A 20485-nucleotide genomic window follows, 5' to 3' on the forward strand; every position below is an offset into this window, starting at 1 on the left:
TCTACATGCATTCATCTTCCTCGGCATTTTCAGTGGAGGATATGTCTTTCTACAATTTTCTCGACACTCTTATCATTCCTATTGAGCCCTTATCCATTTGCTTCTCCGATTATAGCAGATCCAACGCCATCATCTCCTATGATTTCCTGACCTCGCTTATCACAGGATTCTACACCATCACCGGTGGCTTCGTTGTCCTCATCATCTGAGTTTACCCCAATGATTCCTCATGGTCTTCCATCTTTTCCTCACTATCATACCCGTTGACCGCGTGTTGTGTATGTGTCTGCCGATGTGCCATCTTCCCCGTCTCAGCCTACTTACTGCTTGCCTTCTCATCTGTTTCCGTCAATAAACCGCCTTGATTTTTCAAGCGCTCGCACTGCTGTTCTTGAGCCGATTTCTTATCGTGATGTTGTTGCTTATCTGAAATGGAAGTTTGCGATGGCAGAGGAGATTGTTGCTCTTGAGCGCACCGGCGTGGGATCTTGTTTCTCTTCCACTTTGTGTTCGTCTCATCACTTGTAAGGGGTCTACAAGGTTAAGACTCGCTCTGATGGTTCCGTTGAGCGTTACAAAACTCGTCTTGTGGCTCGTGGCTTTCAAGAGGAGCATGATCTTGATTACAATAAGACTTTTTGCTCATGTGAACCATACGACCACTGTTTGCACATTCACCACTTATCTGTATCTCAACTTGATGTTAAAAATGGCTTTCTTAATGGTGAGCTACGTGAGGAGGTTTACATGCAGCCACCACCTAGGTATTTTGTTCCTTACGGCATGCTTTGTCGTCTTAGTCGCTCTCCATGGCCTGAAGCAAGCCCTCGATACTGGTTTGAGCGTTTTGCCTCTATGGTGGCTGACGCTGGTTTCAACGAGTGCTCATGATCCTGTGTTGTTTGCCACCTTTCTGCTCTTAGTCGGACTCTTCTTCTATAAGATGACATGTTCACCACTGGCAAAGACACCGAGTATATTGCCTTTGCGAAGGCACGTCTTAGTGAGCACTTTCTTATGTATGATCTTGGCCCACTTTGCTACTTTCTTGGGATTAAGGTCTCTTCTTGGTCAAGAAAAGTAATCCAGGATCTTCTTGCTCGTGTTGCTCTTACTGATGAGCGCATTGACTCCCACGTAGCTCAATGTGCAGCTTCGTGCTACTGATGGTGACCCTTTGTCAGCTCCGACAAGTTAGTCATCTTGTTGGGAGTCGTTTAGCTATCACTCGCCCGGATATCTCCTATCATGTCCATATTTTGAGTCAGTTCGTCTCTACCCCCACCTCAGTTCACTAGTCATCTTAGTGTTTTTTCATATCTTCGTGGCATGATCCCTTACTGTATATTCTTTCGCTGTTCCCATTCATTACAGCTCCCAGGCATATTGAGATGCTATGTGGGCTACTGATCCCTTGGATCGTCGTTCACTTTCTGCTTATTGTGCATTTCTAGTGGTTCTCTGATTGCTTGGAAGAACTAGACCGCAGTGCCCGTGCGAGTGCACCTCCTCCTGCAACGTCGGCACGCCACCATCCAGCTCTACCCTCCACTATATGCTCTATGGCATTGCCGTCGTGGCTTGGATGGTGGCAAACTCGCTAGCGCTAATGCCTCTCGCACGATGTCGCAAGAGCCTTCATCCTCTCAAGTGGCATGAATGGCCGGCGGAGGGGGGGGGGGGCAATGGTGTCATGGCCCCTGGCATTCCCCGTCTCAAATCGCGAAGTGAATAAGAGAAATAGTCTAGCGCATTAGGGGAATGAGGCCCAAACAAAATTGTTGAGATGAGTTAGGCTCACTACCAAAATGATTGGTGTATTCTTCTCCAAAGTGGGCCATCGTTTGCATAACAGGACCGGGTGGGATATAGTCATACTCTATCAAGCCATAATCTTTTTTTCTCAATAAACTTTAACCCTGACTTTCAAATAATAATTTGACCCAAACACTAGACAGAGCATTGACCATAATTTTTATACATCACACTATATTTTTAGAATCTACTAACATGTAACACGTACGAGAAAAGGAATAAATCTACGCATCCAATTTACATGTAACCATTATTATTGTTTTAGAAATCCTAGGTAGGTCTCATTAGATGTCTAGACCCATGTCTATACTCTACAACACTGTACATTTGTAAACAGAAGGGTGTGGTTTAATTTATCACCATCGTTAGATGGTAATCTCTATTCCCAAACATGATGAAAAATACAATAATCTCTGGATTTTGCCAAAAACTTACGAAAGTAATTGTAACTCAATAAACAGTTATGTTTGCGATTTCAAAAGGCAGATATAACAATAAGGTGTTTAACAAATATGCATGCATGTTGTATCATGCTTATCGAGTGAACAAAACAAATAATAGGATAGATACTAGGAAATAGAATGCATACCAATATGAATGCCAATATGAATGCAGCCACCACTGGCTCCATCACGGAATGTTGCGTGATAAAAGCCCGCCATGCTAAACTCAACAGCTTCCTCAACTGACGTTGAATTTGTATCTGAAATGTAAAACACAAACATAAGGGATGCAACTTCAAGATAATATGAACGGTGAGCAAAGCAACATATAGAGGTATAAAAAAACATACCCCTCGTCCAAGATACCATAAGCATACAGAGAGTTAGAGAACCGCCTTCCCTTGAGCCTTGCACCCTCGCTTATCAACATAGTACCAAGACCAGACCCTAGAAAAAGAGCATAATTGTTAAGCATAGACCTAAGTACAGGTTAACGACACTAAAATATGTCAAAGGGCCACTAACAGTTCCATCAAATCCAACAATCATTGTACCAATTGGAAGTACCATCCCGTCGTATGAAAATAAAGGATATTAGCCAACGTCTTTAAAGAACCAGCAATAGAGATTCTTCGCTTGTTCAGGAGCTCATGGAGCTCATCAACCTCTGAAGGAAGAAACTATTGTTATGCTTACTATCTTTTACTATCAAAGGGGAGTGTGGTTGTGATGCTAGGTCGTGGTACGTTCATTCGCATGTTCGTGTGTCGCTTCCTCCTCTCAACCAAATTCTCGCCGACAAGCGGACCCGCCCGCTCTCTTCCTTGCCTCATCGACTTGCTCGACCCAATCGGATTTATTCTTCCTCTCTCGTGAAGAACGAGCGCGACCAACTAGGGTTACTATCGCGCTTAGTCGTTGCCGCCTCGCATCACTGCCCTGGTCGCTATCGGGCACACCAACCAAGAACTGCATTGTCGAGCACAAGCCTAGGTCGCCCTCGTTTGAAAATGCAAGATGTAGCTCGCCGTCTTCTATGTCATGTACGACTGGCACTGCAGCAGCACGCACTCCGAGTGCAGCAGCTACTCCAGTTGTACGTGAGCCATGGGTTCAAGAGAGGTTCTTGGAGTTATCATGGTTCGTGCTTGCGCCGCCGCCGAAAGGGTGGAAGAGTAGATTTGTTAAGGCTTCCCTAGTGTTTGTCTTCAATACCAACGTATTCGTTTCTCATCACCAAGCTTTTGTCTCGCTCACTGTTTCTTGCAGTATATGGCCAGATCTAGCTTCTTCATTTATCCATGATTTTTTCTTTAAAGTCCATCGACTAAATGTACAAGAGCTTGGCCACTCTTTTCTGGCTGCACCTAAAACTTTATATTAAAGTAAACTTTAGTTTGTTGGTTTCCTGTTCATAGAAACCAGCGGCAAGAAATAAGGCTAGATTAGCCACGGCAACATCAACCAAGTTTATGAGCATGTACCTGGACCCTCCTGTATGGCAGATGATCCACCTTACATGAAGATTAAAGTCATCTACATCAATATATTAATTTTGCTCCTGGTATGCATTTCTTGGAGAAATCTTAGGGCAAATATTTTCTTATTTTTGCTTTCTCCAGAAATCTTGGAGAAATTTGGTGCAGGCGCCTTCAGTTCTATTACGTCCATCCTAAAAAGTTTGTCTTAGATTTATCTAGATACAGATGAATCTAACACTAAAACGTGTCTAGATCACAGCGGTGGGCTAATTCTGTGTAACATAGTTGAATCAAGACAAATCTAAGACAAGCTTTTTGGGACGGGGGGAGTGTAACATAGTTGAATCTAAAAATTACTACAATTAGCATTGTAATCACAGCGGTGGGCTAATTCTGTAAAGAAATGCAATGATGTAATGTCCTTGGTTAAACTTCAATTCTGTATATACTCCCTCCGTCCCAGAGTAAGTGCCGCTGATTTAGTACAAAGTTAGGACACTTATTTGGGATGGAGGGAGTACTTAGTAATGCAAATTCAAGAATGTTGCAGGCATGTCGTCATTGAAGTTTTGATAGATATTTTGCTTATGCGTATTTAACATTAACAGAGTTACTAACATTGTTTCGATAGTAGCAGACTGGATTGTGTCTACACCATTGCGCATCAATGCAATCCAAAAATAGGTAATTCGAGGTGGATTTCACTTGTGGTAGCACCCAGTTCCCAGTTCAGATAGCAACGCAGGACTTTAGTCACAGATAGATTGTCGTGGAATAACTCAATTGATGGGATATAGGATTAACATCAGTGCAGTTTGCCGAGTACCACGCAAATGAAATGTTGGTTGCAAAATTAATTATCTGCCTCTTTGTCCGAGATAAAATTGATAAGAGTTAAAACTCAAGAAATATTTTTTTCCATCGATCTTTTAGTCTAGCAAGTAAATATTTTTTCCGTCATTCTTTTAGCTCGATGTAAACAATATAATTGTTTGTGTAGCCACAAGTATGCTACCTTCCTTTTCGTAAACAGATGTCCTACTACTAAACATGCAGTAGAAAAAATGTAAGTTTGACTATTACAATATAAAATATGTTCACATTTGTAAGATAAATGTTATTTTTGATTTATCATGTCCTGTAAATTATTCCCTCGGTCCCATAATATAAGATCATTTTAAAAGCTAAAACACCTTGCAAAATTATCTTTTATATTATGGGACGGAGGGAGTACAAAACTATTTCTGACCAAGAGAGAGATATGTGAAACTCATGATTTAGCTCACTTAATATCACAAAATTATTTTAGGAAAGACCATCTAGCGTACTTCTCAATTGTGGTATTGGTCGTGCTATTATTTTATGAGTTTATTTTGACGTCTAATTATTTATTTTAAAATTAAAATCAATATTATGGGTAGCAGCACATTCACTGCTGATGCAAGAACATTCCAGCTTGCCTGAAGAACAAAAAGTTACATTATCTTGTGAGTCTATACAACTTTTGCTTGCATTATATTAAACTTCATGCGAATTTGCATCATTTGCACCCCAATCCTTACCGAATACTCCCTCCGTCCAGAAATACTTGTCATCAAAATGGATAAAAGGGGATGTATGTAGACATATTTTAGTTCTAGATACATCTCTTTTTATCCATTTTGATGACAAGTATTTTCGGACGGAGGGAGTATATACCCATACTAACTGCCCACCCCAAGAAAATTCACACGCTAATTATAAAATAAAAGGATCTGAATAATTTATTTATTTTGCCCATACAAGATAGTTCAAGTGTAATCAACTGTACATAGACCCTACATTATCAATCTATGCAGATGAAGAAGAAAAGACTTGCACTCAGTCCTGCTTGGTTCCTTTCGTTTGTGCCACATCCATTGGAAGTGAGTTTTTAGCTGTCTTTCTTTGTGATAAAATGTGAAAGATTCAAATCCGATGTTGATATATTTTCTTTCCGGAATGATAATTTGCTGGTCTTTTTCATCTATTGTCTCACATGTTGAATATCTAGAGCATACTTAGATTTGATATTTGTGTATTTTGTTTTTGTAGACTTAGTAAGAGCACAGAGAAATAATACTTAAATAGTGTAGGTTGAAATATAATTGACAAAAGGTCTTACATTAGTAGTTAAAATCATTTTGTAGTAGTTGCAACTTGGTAATTATGATATTCAATAAACTTTCACTACTCCCTCCGTTCCTAAATATAAGTCTTTCCAGAGGTTCCAATATTGACTACATACGAAGCAAAATGAGTGAATCTACACTCTAAACTATGTCTATATACATCCATATGTAGTTCATATTGAAATCTCTAAAAAGACTTGTATTTAGGAACGGAGGGAGTACAAGAAATTTATGGTTGCAGTTAAAATTGTGCAACAAAGTGAGTGATGGCAGAGGCGGATAATGGAGAAGGAAAATGATGCTTTGTATAGTTACAATCCTGAGAACTTATTTTCTATATACATAAATTTCTTGTTCCGTATCATGTGACAACACCCATGAGCAATGGTGAGCAAAGTGGAAACACATAAAAGATGGAGCTGTGATAAAATACATGCAAGAGTAAAAAAAGGAGGAAGAATAAAAGCTTGTATTCCTATGGGACGTGGATAGACAGATGGATAACATAGTAGACGCTGAAGAAGATAAATATAATATCCTGTTGCAACACACGGGCACTCAACTAGTGCTATGCAAAATATGAGATGCAAGTAGACAAGCATGTGACATTTTACCTTAACCCAAGTTTCTATGCCAAAATTGGCAATCAGCAGCCCACAAAACATGGTTCCGCATGTAGGGATTAAAGCTGCAGAAAAGGAAACACAAAATCATGTAAGGACAGAAATACATTCTGATGAATGTTTAAGTGATGATCCTTGCATCAAGCAAAAGCCTTCTACAACGACTAACAAACATCATGCAAGGGTAATTTTACAAAAGGATCAGCACTTGTGGAAAAATAGACATTATACAATAACAGCAGCTTTCTATTGGCTTTCTCCAAGCCACAAAGACACAAATCAATATGCACAAATGTTGGACCTTCAGATAAGCAGACTTGAATCCAATGGTAAGTATTTGTGTGTGTGATATCAGTATCACATCAATTCACAACTCTCTATTATTACCAATCCCACTACAGATTACCTCCCTTCCCAGTTCCTACAGATAATTAGCATCCAAACTCAATCAGTATCTTTGTATTCACCACGTAATCCAAATGAACCGCCACATCCAAGCACGGTCACCACAACTGGTGTGAGGTTATGGCACCGCAATTGGTAGCTCAGATATTGTGAGGTTGTGATATGTTTTTCTCTGTTGTACGCTAGAACCTAAGCAGAAGTCCTTCACACCCAAATCAAGTTGGTTTGAGATTTCATAGAAGTATGAATCACTGCCCTGAATTACTAGATATAAAAAATGCACAGCCCTAGTACGCAAGAGTAAAGAAACACAACCCTAACCAACAAAGTGTCCTCCGAGAGATAATCAACGGACAAAGGAACCAGATTTCGATAGGAGATCTATATGAACATCCCGACCCTAAATCACGCATCCACGCCAGCAAATCGAATCCCCGCAGCACCCAACCCTAGCACGAATGCGAGGCCAAGGGACAGGGGACTCACATGTGTACCCGCCCATGCTGGCCCGGGAGTCGGTGGCGACGATGACGCCTTGTCGAAGATGAAGGAGAGCGTGGTCGTCCCCTTCTTGTTGTTCACCATCTCCTTGGTCGCCTTCTGGAACCCATCGAACTGCCACCGGGAAACGAAATAGGGGCGCAAACGGATCAGAGGCCGGCCGAGAGAAAAGGGGATTGAGGGAGGGGAAGGCTCACGCACGTGGCTCCATGTGGGGAACTCGAGGGCGAGCTGGTCGGCTGAGAAGAGGCCGCTGAAGTCGTCGCTGCCGGCCGCGGCGGCGCCGAAGTGGTTCTTTAGGGCGGAAAGGTTGGGAATTCGAGGGCGAGCTGGTCGTCGATGTCGGCGGAGAAGAGGCCGCCGAAGTCTTCGCTGCCGGCCGCGGCGGTGCCGAAGTGGTTCTCGACGGCGGAGACCGGAGAGGTTGGGAATCATCGCGTCGACGGCGTGGACGTGTAGCGGCGGAGGCGGCGATCAATTCAGATTTTTTTTCTCCTTTCCTGCGGCAGGCCTTGTCTCGCACGACAGGCCCTGCTTATGGAGGGATTGGGCCGGGCTGTGCGCCCCGACAGGACCAAACCTGGCCAAACGGGCCTATCAATCGTGCTGTCACGATAGCCCGCGTGCCTGGCACTTCATGGGCCGGCACGGCACGAGGCTATGCGGGACGGGCCTGGCACGTCATGGGCACGGCACGCACGGCCCAGCGACAGACCCCATTTTACTTTTTCGTCCATTTCATGTCTGTTTCACCTCATCTCTGGACCAAAGTTGGTCTCGCTTTGGGGCCGAAGCGGACACAAACGGATGCTCTCTGGCCACTCCTCGTCCGCCTCGGTCCGCTTGCATGTGCAGTGTGGCCCACCTGTCATACAAATAAAAAGGGCCCATCTGCCCATCTATCCCCTCTCTCCATCTTTTTCTCTTTTCCTCGGCCATGGATGCCCGCTTCGTGCTGCCGCTGGCCTCCACGATGAGCTCCGGCAAGGCAGGAGAAGCGGGCGTAGGTGAGGGCGGTGAGCCCGAAGCGGCACGGGCGGGGCGAGCGGGGCCTCGACGACGGCGAGGCCGCACCCGGCGAGCGCGCACGGGTGCTGGTGGTCGCGGCACTGGCCGGGCGCGAGGGGGCGGGCGGGGCGAGCGTGGCCCCAGCGAGCATGTGCGGGCAGGCTGGTGGCCCGGCGAGCGCGCACAGGCACAGCAGCCACGACTAGCACGAGCGCGGCAAGGCGGCGCGAGCGCGGGGCTGCCGGGCGACGAGCGCGGCCAGGCAGGCGCGCGGGGATAACGCGAGTGACGAAGGCGAGCGAGCGAGCGCGGCGAGGTCGCGGAGGCGAGCGCGCGCATCGGGCGGCAGGGCAAGCACGCGACACTTCGAGGTCGTCGGGGCATGCTATTGCTAGCTAGCTAGCTGTGGCGTGCACGGGACGTGCTAGCTAGCTAGCTATGGCACGGCGCGACTGGCTAGCTAGCGAGCGCGGTTGGGTGTCGGCATGCGCGGCAGGCAGGTGAGGGAGTCCTGGATAAGGGGGTATCCGGACTACCGGGCTATATACTTTGGCCGGACTATTGAACTATGAAGATACAAGATGGAAGACTCCGTCCCGTGTCCGGATGGGACTCTCCTTGGCGTGGAAGGCAAGCTTGGCGATTTGGATGTAGATCTCCTTCTTTGTAAACCGACTTTGTGTAACCCTAGCCCCCTCCGGTGTCTATATAAACCGGAGGGTTTAGTCCGTAGGACTGATCATGATCATCATCAACAATCATACCATAGGCTAGCTTCTAGGGTTTAGCCTCTCTGATCTCGTGGTAGATCAACTCTTGTACTGCTCGTATCATCAAGATCAATCAAGCAGGAAGTAGGGTATTACCTCCATCGAGAGGGCCCGAACCTGGGTAAACATCGTGTCCCAAGTCTCCTGTTATCATTAGCCTTAGACGCACAGTTCGGGACCCCCTACCCGAGATCCGCTGGTTTTGACACCGACATTGGTGCTTTCATTGAGAGTTCCTCTGTGTAGTCGCTATAAGGCTAGATGGCTCCTCCATCCTTCAACCACACTGTCCTGGGTGAGACTTTTCTCCCCGGACAGATCTTCGTGTTCGGCGGCTTCGCACTGCGGGCCAATTCGCTTGGCCATCTGGAGCAGATCGATAGCTACGTCCCCGGCATCAGGTCAGGTTTGGAAACGTAAACTACACCACCGACATCCGCGGAGACTTGATCTTCGACGAATTCGGGGCGGTGTCAGGAGCGCCGAACAATCACGACATGCACGACCTAGATCGGCAGTCGGACAGTATTCGAAACATTGCACTTGCTACCGCTCCGAACTTCGTTCCAAAGCGGGTCGTGCCTTCCAAGGACGGGTGGATGGACCCCGCCCCGGAGGCCACACACTCCTCGGCGTTGGAGCCGAACACAAACTCCTCTCCTAGAGTTAACCTACCCCTATTGAGAGAAGTGGAAATCAGGACGATGGATTGTCCGTCTAAGGGGTAGACAATAATTTCCATCTCCCAAACACTAGCTTCGGGCAGCCGATGTGGGAGTGTACATTTTGTCACTTCTTTCGAATTTTGGGACAATAAGCATCCATGTTTACCCTCGCAACTAAATTCGAATCCATTTTGTATTCTTATACGAATATTTATAAATCATTCTATGTGTTTTTATATATCTTCAAAAGCACGACAAAGATGTATTCCACTGTCATATATGAATATGATTTACAAATGCCGATACTCGAATTCAGAAGCTAGAATCCAGTTTGAGATGAATTCGAATATTTGACACCACTTTATGTCCAACTCAAGTGTCACATGCAGCATAATGTGTACTCCCATTTATATATGCACACAAGCGATATCTCAAGATTCAAAATACCGAGTCAATCAACCAATAATGTACAAAACTAACAGACATATAAACACTTATAGAATATATGGATCAATAATAACAACTAACATACATAAGCCATGCCGCTGTACTTTTTTTGCTAGAAGAGCATCCTTTTTTTAGCGAAGCTAGTACAATATCTTGGCCCTTTCAGATGCGTGTCACTTAAGGACCATCTATACTACTATTATTGTTGAATGCACATTCATCCCGATTGGCATATTTGTAGGTCTGGCACAACAATCAAAATGAAATGTCTCAGAGTCTTATCAATTAATACCGACTTGTGCTCAAAAAAATTACAAACCAAAAAACAAAAAACAATCATTAAATGATCTCTAAAAAATGGTTTCATCGATTACATGAACAAACAACACAAAGGTTATTCAACAATGGAAAGAACATTTCACCTACGATTTACCAAGTGGGAATTTGATTTTCTTTTTTCCTTCAGGACCTTAACAGTCAGTCTCGGCTTGCTTTGTTTTGAAATCCACCAAATATTTAATGGTTATCTTGAGTATTGCTTGTGATTGTGCTATTTTCTTCCTCAACATGTCAATTTCATCTCTAAGTCCAAAAGCGGAATCTCTTTCTACCAATAGTTTAGCCTCTAGAGCATCAGCAGTTGGCAATTCATGATGCACGATTAGGCCGGTGCCACTGCTGTGGGATGATATAACGTCCATGGGAAGTTCGCTCTTTGATCTTGGGCTAACCTGTTTTGCCATTAAAGTTCGATTGGATTCCTAAAAGTTGAAGTTAGCAAAACATCTCAACTGGGAGTTATAACAGAAAACCAGTTAAACAAACAAGGAATTAAATAGTTTCAATTGGCTGCTGAAAAGTAGTTATTAACATCATTGTAACCAGTTGCAGCAGCAAAGCATTAAACAAACAAGTTTTGCAAAAGGTACATGTTGTGGCATTGGAGTTTCTCTTGGATCTTGAAAAGTTGAGTAGCATATAACGTGATTAGAGCAACCGGTTGCAGCAGCAAAGTAGTTAAACAAACAAGTTTTGCAAAAGGAACCTGTTGTGACATTGGAGTTTCTCTTGGATCCTGAAAAGTTGAGTAGTCAGTAACTTGATTAGAGCAACAAGTTACAACAGCAAACCTGTTACACAAATATTTTTTTGAAAATGTACCTGCTGTGCAATTGGACTTCCAATTGGATCCTGAAAACTTGAAGTTGGTAAGATGATCACAACAACAAGTTACAGCAGCAAACCAGGTAAACAACGAAGTTTCTGAAAACATGCCTGTTGTGCCAATGGAGTTTCAGTTGGATCCTGCAAACTTGAATGTTAGCAATCATAAATAAAGTGTTGCAAGAGCTGTAAGAAACTAAAATCAAACTAGTAAAACTAACCAGTTTTGGCAACGTATTTAATTATGAACTAGTAAAACTAACAAGTTCTTGGCAACATATTAAAGTAACAAGTTGGTACAATTTACCAGCAACATAGACATCTGTAAATTTCTTTGATGTAAGAAAAATGATCCAAAACACACACACACACACACATACACACACACACATATATATATATAAAGTTAAAAACATGATGTCCCTCATATAAATCTGACAGTTGTCTATCTATGAACATGCAAACATTACTAGTGCTACAAGTGATAACAGCAAACCATTTAAATAAACAAGGTATCAGAATGTACATTGCACGTGAATTCTGTTGGACCCTAGAAGTACATATGACCAGCTATCTACGTGCTTAAGTAGCTATTTAAGTTCAGGCAAACAGGTAATTCTTAACAGTAAGTATCAAACACATAGATAGGCGCAATCTATAATAGGATTAACATGCTATGACATTATGTAATCAGTAGCAAACTAAATTAAGGCAAGCAACATAATTGAACAATTTTGCAATAAGTGGCTAACTAAAATTCCGAGAAGCAGGTAACTGAACTTACACTAGCTCTTTGTACAGGCACACTACAACTTCTTTTTCACTTACAAGGTTCTACGAAGGAGTTCATGGCATCAATGCTTGGATATGCAGTCCCAATACTTCTTTCTTCCCACACTGCATTGGTAAGTCGAATGATCAATCTGATAAGATGGTGCTTCCTTGATATGTTATATGAGGACGGGTTGTCAGACTAGTTGTAGCCACACACATCACAGTGGCTTTTACTATATATTTCATGCGATTACATTTGCATATCGAGATCTAAGCAATCTACAATAGGCTGAAAAGACTGGCATCCTTCACATTATTGGCGAACTCAGTTCATAGAAACAATCAATTCAACCATTCTGTGGGTAAATCAAAAGCGCCACTGAAATATTTTTCACTACCCCAATCATACACGCAAAAAGGCGTGTCACCACCATAGGGGCTGGTATGGGCGTCCGCCTCGGGTGGCTGGAAAGTGTGCACCTAGTTTGAGTCGTCCAGGTTGGCCCAGGCTAGTTTTGTTCATCCCAACGCATGACCAAACAATGTAAAAAATGAAGAAAAACGTTTCAATTTGGATGGGCCAATAACGTAAGTGTAAGGCAGGCCCTACAGCAGGCTCGTGGCCCAAATGAGCGCCTCCCATATCGATCGACAGCAGGAAAAATCCCAATTCGTTCGCTCTAGCCTCCAGTCTGGTTCGTTCCTAACCTAGCCGCCGCTGGACAGATCGACACAACACTTCCTCGCGCCCTCGTTGGATGCCGGTCGCCGGGCTTCAAGCGAATGGAAGGACAAGAAGATGAAGATCCAACCCTGGGTGTAGCCTGCGTGGGAGGCAGAGGCGGCAGCACGGGCATGGCATCGAGCTTGCGCAAACGGACGGTCGTAGCTTGTAAGAGTAGCATGCGCAACGAGCAGGTACATAACATCCTTGATTATATCTAATTAAATTGTTCAATTTTTGGTCAATAGTTAAACCTGACGGTGTTGTAAAACTGCTCGTATGTAGGGAATCTATGAGAAAATGAAACCAATTTTTGCTTATTTTGTAACTCCCCCAATCAATACTGAACTGACTGAACCTGATGTATCTAATCAAGTTTCCGGTGCAAACATACAAGCTCATGTTGTTCTTGAGCCTGAAGTGTCTAATGAACATATTGCTAATGAAGGATTTGATGTGAACATTTTACATGCTCTTAGTGATTAACATATAGTGTCTAATGAGGGATCTAATGCAAGCATTTTGCAAGCTCCTATTGAAGGATTTAGTGTCTAATGATGATCTGCTATGTTGAGAGAGACATAGAGATTTCCAGGCATTGATGACAAGCAAATTATAGTACATTTTCATGGCTTGAGGAAACGTCGAGGCCATCTAATAGAAAGTCCCCATATCATGACAACGTAGCATAATGTAACATCCCAAATTTTCAATTTGGAATGTTATACATAAATCATCAATTGCATATCATATTTAATTGCATTTTTGGTTTATCCTAGAAATTCTAAGCAACTCAAGGACCCATGGAGAGAGTTGGGGATTTCGTTATTTTCATATTTCAGTTTTCTCAAATTTTGAAAAGAGGATCATTTGGTTTTAATCATTTTTCTCTTCGAATATTTCTAATATGAAAATAAAAGAGAGGAGATAAAATGACTTCTCCAAAATAAATCAATATTGGAAGAAAAATATTAAAATCAAATAAGAGCTTTATTCAGACTTTTATTGCTATTTTATTTGAATTAGGAAAAAGTGCATCTTTCAAAATTGCATTAGTGGCCCAAATAAATGTTCACTTTGTCCGCTATATTTTTAGAGGACTATGAAAATTTATTTCAGGATTTTTGGAATCCGTTTAGTTTTTCTTTTATTAATTTTTCTACCTCAGGATTTATTTTTAAAAAAATTCAACAGACTTACGGGCCGTGTCCGACCTGGACTCCGCGCCCGGCCGGCCTTATAAGCCGAGGCCCGAGCCCTGCCTCAGCCCAAGCACCCCGCCCCGAAACCCTAGCGCCGCCACCGCCCTAGCGCCCCGCCGCCGCCGCTGCTTCCCGTAGCCGCCGCTGCTTCCCGCAGCCGCCGCTACTTCCCGCAGCCGCCGCCAACCCGCGCCACCACCATCGTCCGCCCCGCACCACCGCCTGCCCCGCGCCGCCGCTGCCGTCCGCCCCGCGCCGCAGCCGCCACCCGCCGCCGCTGTCCGCCATTGACACGCCCGTCGGAGTAGCCGCCCGCCGCCGTCGACACGCCCGCCGAGGTAGCCGCCGTTTTTTTGGAAAACCGATTGATTTTTTTCGAAACCCTAGATTTTTTTCCAGACCTGTTCGGTTTTTTCAGTTTAGTTAATTTGCGGACGTTCGCCCGTACGTTCGTTTTAACGAACGTCGTTCGTCAGTTAGCCACAGACAGCGAACATTCGTTCATTAGCCTGTTCGTCTATTTTTCTTTTTCCAGGATTTTTTCGCAATTATTTTCGATCGTGATTTCTGCCCTCATCTTTGTTTTAGTTTATCTTTTCGCTCATTTATCTGAGTTAGATGAAACAAGCGCCTAGATCTTCTTTTGAAGCCTTCTTTCTGTTTAACCAACTTGAACAAGATTTTGATACTGTAAAATTTGACTTTAGTCCATATTAGTAATCGGATCTTGTTTCTTTCATAGTTTGAGTTTTGTTTCTCTGTTTGTTTTTATTCTTTTTGCAAACCGGAGTTCTTTAATTGAACTTTCTGGTTAGATCTTTTCATTTGAGTTTTACCTGTGCATTTAGATGAGTACTTATGTATGTTATTGTTTGTTTGCGATAGAATTCTCGGAGTGCAAAGCGTGCTACTACGAGTCTCTAGGTTTTGCGGATCATCAGCAAGGCAAGTGACACTTTGATCATACCCCTTTATTACCCAGTTTTTATGCATTAGTTTCAATCCTCAAACATTGCATGGTTAGGATCTGATATAACATGTGGGTTTGGGAAGTAGATGATGAGGTAGAACCTATTGTCCTTTTATTATCAAACCTTTGGGAGTTACTTCTACGTTATGCTTAGGATTGGTATGCTATGCTCGTAGACGTGGATTGGGTGATTGTATCCATGACAGATGTGAGTATTATTAATTAGTGGTTAACTTAAGGTGGCTACTTAAATACACATCTGGGTGGATTGGTTGCGGGCACCTGGAGAATCCAGTGTTGTCCTAGGTTATCCCGGAGTACCCGTGTGATCATCCTATGGTCCGCCACCCAGGCTCAAAGGGATCATAGGATTATTCATGCGAAAAACTTCCGTGTGCAGCCACAAGCTATTATGGGCTCTAGCATAGTTGAGTATGTTATGTGACCTCTTTCAGTGGTAGACTAGCAGATGTAGGGGATGTAGGTGGTACTGTCTACCCAGAGTAAAGAGTTAATGCTTCTGAAAGACTATGTCTCGGTCATCCATTTCTCAAACACCTTGTAGTGCGAGAAATCCAACGGAGGAGACTGAGTCTTGTGGGGAAAAGTGTGCAAACCTCTGCAGAGTGTACAAACTAATCATGGTTAGCTGTGTCCCCGGTTATGGACATCTTGAGTATCTGGTTCTTGGATTATCATGTTGATCTCATCACTCTAAATTAATTTTGTTGGATAATTGATGATGCTTAATTGGGATTGAGTTGGAGGAACCTTATCAACGTATAACAACCACCATGATAGTTAAATAAAATACATTCCTTTGTTGTAGGGAAAAATTGGCTTTATGCAAAATTGTAACCATAGAGCTTTCCACCAGCCATATATGCATGTAGTGATAACATTTATTCTGTTCATTTCTCTATGAGTTACATTGCCAGCATATTCCATGTGCTGACCCATTTCAGGCTGCAACATATCATGTTGCGGACTTTTCAGACGATGAGTAAGGTGCCATAGGTCATTGTTGTTCACTCAGCTATGCCGTTGGAGTTGATGGACTCACTTTATCTTCCAAGCCTTCTGTTGTTATCTTATTTAGTTGGCCTTAAGCCATATTACTGTAATAAGTTTTCTTTTGAGACATTCGATGTAATAAGTGTGTGATTGAAACTCTGTTATAAATCCTCGAGTACTGTGCGTGTCAGCATTACTGGTCCAGGGATGACACTGATGCATAGAGACTTGACCGTTTGAGGTCTTGTCACTACAAGATGGTATCAGAGCACACGCTGACTGTAGGACACGACCACTAAGATAAACCATAGGTGACTCTTCTCTACTCATTTCTGACTCCTCTCCCTTCTCCACTCTATAGGATGGCGGACTCAAGGAACAAGTTTGCACAACCGGATGAAGATACACCTTTTGGACGACACTAGAAGGAAGTCACTAGGTACCTGAACATCAAAATACCAAGCTTCACCGGGACCTACATCGCCACTTTACCAAAAGAGGAGCGTTGGATGATTCAAGTTCAAGTTCCAGGAAGGACGTTCATGCCAGTCACTGAGCCATAGAGTTTTCCTTCGATGCACCAACCTGGAGCCTAGGAAAGAGCATGGCAGCCCACATCGCCATGGGATGCATTGGAGAAGTTTATCACAAGGATCTTAAGGACACTATCTACCAGATATGTGGGCGCAGAGATGAGCAATGGGAGATGATCAGTACCAGGAGGAATAGGTCCATTGCAGCTTTCATCCAGGAGCTAAACCAACACATTCGCCGCCAGGAGAACCAGATGTGCGCAGGCATGATAGATCTGAAGAAGGCAATGATCAAGATTTCAGAACTAGAAGAGGAATTCAAATCTACACGCGACGGATATTAGGAGGAAATGACGATACTAGTGGAGAAGAATGACAACCTGGCAAGGAAGCTAGGAGTATTCATTGGAGACCCCGCGCTAGGAGGAGATGATGACAATTCCAAGGACTACATCATCATCAACGACACCGACTCAGACCCCGACGATAGCGATGATGACTATGTTGATGAAGCTGGAGCAGATATCATGGAGTCTTCCACTGATCAAACTTTCTAGTCGACCACCATATCTGTAGTAGTATTCCCCCATGTATATAGTATAGTCCAATCACTTTTGTAATGATAGTTAGACCAATTGTATGCCCTTGTTTGAATTGATTGAAATGATTGTGTTTGTCTCATGTGCATATGGGTAGTGTTTCCCCCTAGATCCCACTCTATTCTGTTTTCTCACCTTTTCTAAACCTATCAGATGCGAGACGTGATAATGGATTTACTTTCCCACCGGAGCTCACTCAGTTGATCCAGCAATAGAATAACTTGATGCAACTTTTAGTTCAGAATCAAAACCATGGCAACAACAACAACCCACCACCACCACCACATGTTGATCACTTAGCCCATTTCTTAAGGTTGAATCCGCCAGTGTTCTCCAGTAGCACCGAGCTGATTGTTGCAGATGATTGGCTCCGCAAGATTGAAGGGAGCTGACCACTGCAGGATGCATAGATGCGGAGAGAGTGCATTTTGCCGCACACCAGCTTGATGGACCCGCAACAACATGGTGGGATAATTTCACAACCACTTACCCCATTGACACTGTTACATGGGATCAGTTTTAGCAGGCTTTCCGCACTGCCCATGTTTCAGCAGGAGCTATGGCCATGAAGAAGCGCGAGTTTCGCAACTTGCTCCAAGAAGGACACATGGTGGGCCAGTATGTGGATGATTTTAGTAAGTTAGCACGTTATGCCCCGGACGACGTTGCTACATATGCTGCTAAGCAGGAGAAGTTTCTGGAAGGACTGAATGATGAGCTGATCATGCAGTTGATGGTGGCAACCTTCAACAACTACCAGGAGTTGGTAGAAGAGCTCTTATGATTGAAGGGAAGCAACAACAGATAGACAGCCATAAGAGGAAGTATGGACAAGGGAAGTACAATTCAGGAGCTCAGCAGAAACCTCGTTTTACCCTGAACTCGGGAGGACACATTCACCATAACCATGGAGGCCAAAATTCCAATGGAGGGATTCCGCATAACCATAGTGGCCCCAGGAATGGGAATGGGAATGGAGGAAGTAACGGTCTGAACCGTTCTAACCCAACAACACCCGCCAAGAAGGATTAAGTATGCATCCCGACATGTGCCGAAGAGGACTCAAGTGAATTCCTTATTAGGAGTTGTACAGTAGGAAGTACCAGTGGTGAAGGATTTCCCTGATGTATTCCCAGAGGAGTTGCCAGGCATGCCACCGGATAGAGACATTGAGTTTTTGATTGAGCTTTTGTCAGGCACCGGGCCAATATCAAAGAGACCGTATCGGATGCCCGCAAAGGATTTGGAGGAGATTAAGCAGCAGATTAAGGAGTTACTGGATAAAGGTTTTATTCGACCAAGTTCATCACCTAGGGGATGTCCAGTACTTCTAGTGGAGAATAAGGATGGATCGTTAAGGATGGTTGTTGATTATCGTGCATTGAACGAAGTGACGATCAAGAATAAGTACCCGCTACCGATGATCAATGATTTGTTTGACCAGTTGCAAGGAGCTAAAGTGTTTTCCAAGATCGATCTACGATTAGGATATCATCAGCTGAAGATTCGAGAGGAGGATATACCTAAGACATCCTTTACCACAAGGTACGGGCTATATGAGTATACCGTTATGTCATTTGGTCTGACTAACGCGCTTGCCTATTTCATGAACATGATGAACAAGGTGTTTATGGAGTTTTTGGATAAGTTCGTCATGGTGTTCATTGATGATATATTGGTTTACTCAAAGAATGAAGATGAGCATAAGGAACATTTACGTTTGGTTCTCGAGAAGCACAGGGAACATCAGTTGTATGCCAAGTTCAGTAAGTGTGAATTTTGGTTGAAGGAAGTTGGATTTCTCGGACATGTTATATCTGGAGAAGGAATAGCAGTAGACCCCACCAAGGTCGTTTTTGTGACCAAATGGGTAGCACCCACCTCAGTTGGAGAGATCGGGAGTTTTCTTGGACTCACAGGATATTACCGGAGGTTCATAGAGAATTTCTCCAAGATTGCAAAGCCCATGATAGAGTTGTTGAAGAAGGACACCAAGTTCAAATGGACTGAGGAGTGTGAAGCCAGTTTTCAGGAGTTGAAGAAGCGTTTGGTTACAGCCTCAGTGCTGATTCTTCGAGACCAACGAAAGGATTATCAAGTGTATTGCGACGCTTCACGTCAAGGACTTGGAGCAGTGCTTATGCAGGAGGGAAGAGTTGTTTCATATGCCTCACGACAACTTGAACCTCATGAGCTAAATTATGCTATACACGATTTGGAGTTAGCAGCCGTAGTGCATGCGTTGAAGACATGGAGACATTTTCTCATCGGAAACCATTGTGAGGTGTACACGGATCACAAGAGTTTGAAGTATATCTTCACACAGAAGGAGTTGAATCTCAGGCAAAGGAGATGGTTGGAGCTCATTAAGGATTATGATATGAAGTTGCATTATCATGTCGGAAAGGCTAATGTAGTAGCCGATGCGTTGAGTCGCAAGAGTTATGTCAATATGCTCATAACCGGAGATTTACCCAAGGAGTTAGCAGAGGATCTTCGTGAGCTATGTTTGGAAATAGTTCCGAGAGGTTATGTAGCAGCATTGGAAATTCATTCCACTTTGATGGATAAGATCAGAGAAGCTCAGAAGACAGACGAAGAGATTGCCGAGATAAAGGAAAGGATGAGCAAAGGAAAGGCCAAAGGATTTCGGGAGGATGAGCACGATACCTTATGGTTTGAGGATCGCGTATACGTGCCTAATGACTCCGAGATCAGGAATTTGATTCTGCAGGAGGCCCATGATTCACCGTATTCGATTCACCCAGGAAACACCAAGACGTATCTGGATTTGAAGGAAAGTTTCTGGTGGACCGGAATGAAGAAGGATATTGCGGAGTATGTAGCAGTATGTGATGTATGTCAGAGAGTGAAGGTAGAGCATCAGAAGCCAGCATGATTGCTACATTCATTGCTGATGCCCGAATGGAAGTTGGAGAAGCTTGTCATGGATTTTATCACGGGATTGCCCAGGACTCGTTCAGGCTATGACTCGATATGGGTTTTACTCGATCGATTGACGAAAGTAGCTCGTTTCATCCCAGTGAAGACCACCTATACAAGCGCTAAGTTGGCAAAGATATACATGACCAGGATCGTATGTCTGCATGGAGTTCCGAGGACCATTGTATCAGAAAGAGGAACGCAATTTACCTCAAAGTTCTGGAATCAGTTGCATGAAACTTTGGGTACTAGGC

General features: G+C 43.6%; 1 pseudogene; it reads right to left on the minus strand.

The window, feature by feature from the left end:
* Positions 1 to 2384: 2384 nt before the first annotated feature.
* On the minus strand, positions 2385 to 7902 carry LOC119279752 (annotated as a pseudogene).
* Between the last annotated feature and the right edge of the window lie 12583 nt (positions 7903 to 20485).

Source organism: Triticum dicoccoides, chromosome 3B (assembly GCF_002162155.2).
Source record: "Triticum dicoccoides isolate Atlit2015 ecotype Zavitan chromosome 3B, WEW_v2.0, whole genome shotgun sequence".
NCBI classification, from domain to species: Eukaryota; Viridiplantae; Streptophyta; class Magnoliopsida; order Poales; family Poaceae; genus Triticum; species Triticum dicoccoides.